General features: G+C 38.2%; 1 pseudogene; it reads left to right on the top strand.

Moving 5' to 3' along the window:
• The first annotated feature begins 1192 nt into the window (after positions 1-1192).
• LOC127638861 (phosphate carrier protein, mitochondrial-like) lies at positions 1193-3955 on the top strand (annotated as a pseudogene).
• Positions 3956-4772: the final 817 nt, after the last annotated feature.

Genomic DNA, 4772 nt, shown 5'->3' with positions numbered 1-4772 from the left:
TAATTTGAATGGTATAAAAACACCAACTGAGAATTTTCATAACAGACCATTAAAAGGAACAGGGCAGATTGACGTCTCATCTGCTAAAATTTGAAGTAGATCTATTCTTTCTACATTTGTCACCATAGGCGGTTTCTAAATTGCTCCCTAGAATTCCCTTGTACCTCTCCAGCCGGCCCCCTCCCTCTCACAACCTAGTACCGGCCCTGGTGGGAGAGTTTGAGTGCCTTTTAATCATTAAACAATATTTAATTATGTTGTTTATCCTCGCTTCATTTCAGTTGGCTGGTATATTTTAATTTGTATCTACAGATTTGTATCTATATGTTTGACGACCTTAGTGGGACATTTTTTATATTAAAAGTATTGCCTTTAGCAAAGGAGAATGATTGATTGTAGATGGCAGTTCTTGTTTGATCTCGTTTAGGGACGGAGGATATAACCATGCAAGGCCTAGACTCTGGTCTGGGAATAGACCGTCTCATTGAGTTTAATCTCTTATATCGCCTGTTACCCTGTGTAATAAGCTCTCTCTCTCTCTCTCTCTCTCTCTCTCTCTCTCTCTCTCTCTCTTTCACATGCACACACACTACTGTGAGCTCAAGTGTGCAGCAATTGTGATAAGGTTGAGTCCCACCGTTCAATTACTAGAATTTTGTAACCGTAGAACACACGCATCAATAATTTTGAGCAAGAGATTTAATTCTGACTCTTTGAAACATTGACTGGTGTAAAAGAAATGCAAAAGACATTAAGTGAAGTTATTTACTATTTATTGATAATATTAAGTGCTAAAATGTAAAGATGAGCCAAAAAGCATCAAGGCTCTTTCAAATGGTGAGGTTGTATTTCAGAGTGTCACAGCTGAACTCTCAGTGTGGTGACGTCACAGAAGGTCAGAATGATTTAGTCTGACGTCATTTGATGTCTCTGATTAACCCGACACTAAAGTCACCCTGGAGTGCAGCCAACAAGTGAGTGGAATATTTATTTAGTATTTTCTGTAATATTTGAAGCCTGGAAAATTAGAATATGTACGGTGTTCCTCAGAAATGCAGTATATGCAAAAACTTGACAAAAATAATGTTAGCCCAATTTTTGGAGAGTGTGAAGGAAGAATTCCCTGATCTTTATTCTATCTTTTTCTAATAATTTTTTATAGAAGTAAAGTAAACCCTCTTTACTGGTGAAAATGTATCCAAGCACCCTAACGCAGCTGGCACGGTTGAGTCCTTTCCGTGCTCCTCTGTTCTCCTGTAAACCTGTAGATTATCAAAAAGCAGAGAGCCGACAGAATAAGTTTCAACTAGCTGCAGTATCTCATGCCGGTAAGAGTGTTCTTTTAGTTCTGAGCTACACAAGAGTTGAATAACAGATATTAATTTATACCCTGTGTAATAACCGCAGGGGAACGTTTGTGTTTACTAGAAGATTCCTTATGTAGAAGAAGACTTTTTTTTTTTTTTTTATCAACATTATTTTTGTTATTATTTAGTCTTTTTTTTTTTTTTTTATTTATTCATTCTATTTGACAACAGAATAAACTCTTTTGGCCCTTCATGACTAAAACGGACAGAATAGATTTGGCATGTGACGGATTGGTTGCCAAAACATTGTTTTATGGCAGCCCTCTGTGAATCCTCTGATTTTTCTTAGCTACCTGGTGTTTTTGGTTGATTATTGGCATAAAACTCAAGTTGAGCCATGTGCAATAAGTTTCTTCTCCTTACAATCGTCTTTTATGAATGAATTTTGTACTGTTGCATTATAGTTGGTCTGTTCTATAAAATGCATTCGGTTGTACAGAAGAGTTTGGAATGACACTACTTGTCAGAGGTTACCTGAAGTTCAGTACATGAACACTGAACTCCATCTGATCATCTTGCCTGGGCACATGGCACATAAGCTAAAATGTATTTAAAAGGTTTACATTTATGTTCTTGTTATTTGTGAATTAGCAATACAGCCATGTCCTATCACATGCATTATCAATCTTTGAAGGGCATTTTGAGATGTCACGTTGTTGAATGTGTTTTTTTTTTTTCCATCAGATGCAGATGTGAGCTGTGAATATGGGTCAAATAAATATTACGCCCTCTGTGGTTTTGGTGGGGTTTTGAGTTGGGGTCTCTCGCACACGGCAGTCGTGCCCCTTGACCTCATTAAATGCCGCATCCAGGTTTGTTTTATATGGAAAAGGTTGTCTGAAATAATAACTTGCATATGCTGGTTTGAAATGGTGGAAATTTAGATAGGTAGCTCAGCAAGTAAAGACGCTGACTACCACATCTGGAGTCACAAGTTCGAATCCAGGGAGTGCTGAGTGACTCTAGTCAGGCCTCCTAAGCAACCAATTGACCCGGTTGCTTGGGTGGGTAAAGTCACGTTGGGTTAACCTCCTCGTGGTCACTATAATGTGGTTCTGGCTCTCGGTGGGGCACGTGGTGAGGTGTTCCTGGATGCCACAGAGAATAGCGTGGGCCTCCACACAAGCTAGGTCTCCGCGGTAACGCGCTCAATAAGCCACGTGATAAGAAGCACGGATTGACTGTTTCAGATGCGGAGACAACTGAGATTTATCCACCACCTCCCAGATTGAGGCGAGTCACTATGACACCATGAGGAGAATTGGGCATTTCAAATTGGTGTGTGTTCTCAAAGGTCCTTCTTGTTGTTTTTGCAGGTTCTATAAGGGTGTTTATCCCCTGTGGCTGAGGCAGATCCCTTACACCATGATGAAGTTTGCCTGTTTTGAGCACACTGTGGAGATGCTCTATAAGCATGTAGTACCAAAACCCTGCAGCGAATGCTCCAAGCCTGAACAATTAGTGGTGACCTTTGTTGCCGGTTACATTGGTAAATTAATCGATCGATCTATGGACTCTAACCCTTGTTGTGTGTGTTTCCACAGTTGGTGTGTTCTGTGCTGTGGTATCCCATCCCGCTGATTCTGTGGTGTCTACTAAACAAAGAGAGAGGCAGTTCAGCTGTTGAGGTGCTGAAAAGACTGGGACCTGTTGGTTTGTAACTGCTACACACCCACATAAACGCACAGAACAGTCAACCGCTGTTGATTGAATAAGTGTACACAAATGTGATTTATATTGCCATTTCATCACGTGTGCAGAGGGATGTAATGCTCTTTATTACCACCAGAGGCTGCTGTTGTTTTTACAGTTATTCCTGTTACCTCAGAACAGTTAGGGATGAGGTTGTTGACTAATCTCTGTCTGTCTCATTCATTCTTAGCTATCATTCTAATTGCTTAGGTATAGGGGTGTTTAAGTGTCATGATAGCTAATATAGATGTATTTGAGGGTGTTGTTTTCATTTTGGACACTTTAAAGCCTGTCAAATATGTTTTCAAACTTTTGTAGGAGACTGCCGCAATGTTTTATGTTTGGGCTGTTTAAATGGCTTGAATTGGACTTTAAGTGAAGAGATATATGCCTATATTAGTCTGGGGTATTTATTATAGGGCATAGAGGGAAAGATTAGAGATATAGATTAGCAGACATTTAAATAGAAATGAATGGTCTTATCATAATCTGTGTATAATAAGGACACTCTTTAATTCTCCTTCATTTGTGTCTTTCTTACAGGTGTGTGGAAGGGGCTTTTTGCTTGCATCATTATGATTGGCACACTGACGGCCCTTCAATGGTTTATTTATGACTCAGTAAAGGTATATTCTGTCTGCCTTGTCCACCACCCCCAGAGATGCCTGAGTTCCTTAAGTGGAAGATGGGTCTTCTTGACCACTAGACTCCTGCCTTAACATCTTCACACACATGCTTTTTTCAAAATTGACCAATTACAGTAAAGTCCATAGTTCATGGTTTATGCACAAAGTTTTTTTTATCAGTGTTAATAGCACCAGCAGGCTGTCTGTGAAGATCAACGATAAGATCCAAAAGACTCTGCTTTGGATTCGTCTGGTGTCACTGTATGTCTGTATGAGTATTAGAATAAATTGAGTTGGATGTTTTTTTGCTGTGGTTTGTGTTTTAAACACTAGATGGCACTAATGAAGAACCTAAAACAGTTGCTGAAGGGTAAACGTAACACATTAATAAATAAATAAATGAATACAATCGCTGATGCAGTTTATTGTTTAACCAAAACACAAATATAACCAGAAAAATTCAGATTTGGTGCAAAACTCCAAAGGTCAGGTTTTAGGCTTGAAATACACTGGGAACTCCTTATTCTGAAATGAAGCAATGATGGAAAAACAATCGGCACAGATTCTTGCATATAACGATAGTTCCAAAAAGCAACTCTTGCCACCGATATATCGGTTTTAGCGATTCTCGTTTACCTCTATTTTATAGTGGCTTGTAAAAAATATTTGTAAATTTAAGCAACACTTAAAAATGTATGAATGTCATTGTATTAGACAACAATATATCAAAGTGGCAATTATTTTAAAGATAGCTTCCTTTTCAAGCAAAACTTTTAATTAAAAGAAGTAAACAGGAAAAACAACTGATATTATTCATATAAAAAAGTAAATATTAAATACATTAAATAAAAAGTAGATACATTTATTATGGCTTATTACTGAATAAGCCCTTTTTCTAGAATATCTACAATGCACTTTTAATAAGTTTCTTATTCACAGGGTCTCTATTGCTTTGAGTAACCTGTAAGAGTGATGAACTAATACAATCTTATTGTGATGTCACAATGCCCCTGCATTCTCTCACCTATTCCAATCTCATCAGCTTGATATGAGTAATAGGAAAATGGTGCCCTGTGACATCAATACG

This window comes from Xyrauchen texanus, chromosome 47 (genome assembly GCF_025860055.1).
Source record: "Xyrauchen texanus isolate HMW12.3.18 chromosome 47, RBS_HiC_50CHRs, whole genome shotgun sequence".
Taxonomy (NCBI): Eukaryota; Metazoa; Chordata; class Actinopteri; order Cypriniformes; family Catostomidae; genus Xyrauchen; species Xyrauchen texanus.
This window is presented reverse-complemented; position numbering and strand designations above follow the sequence as displayed.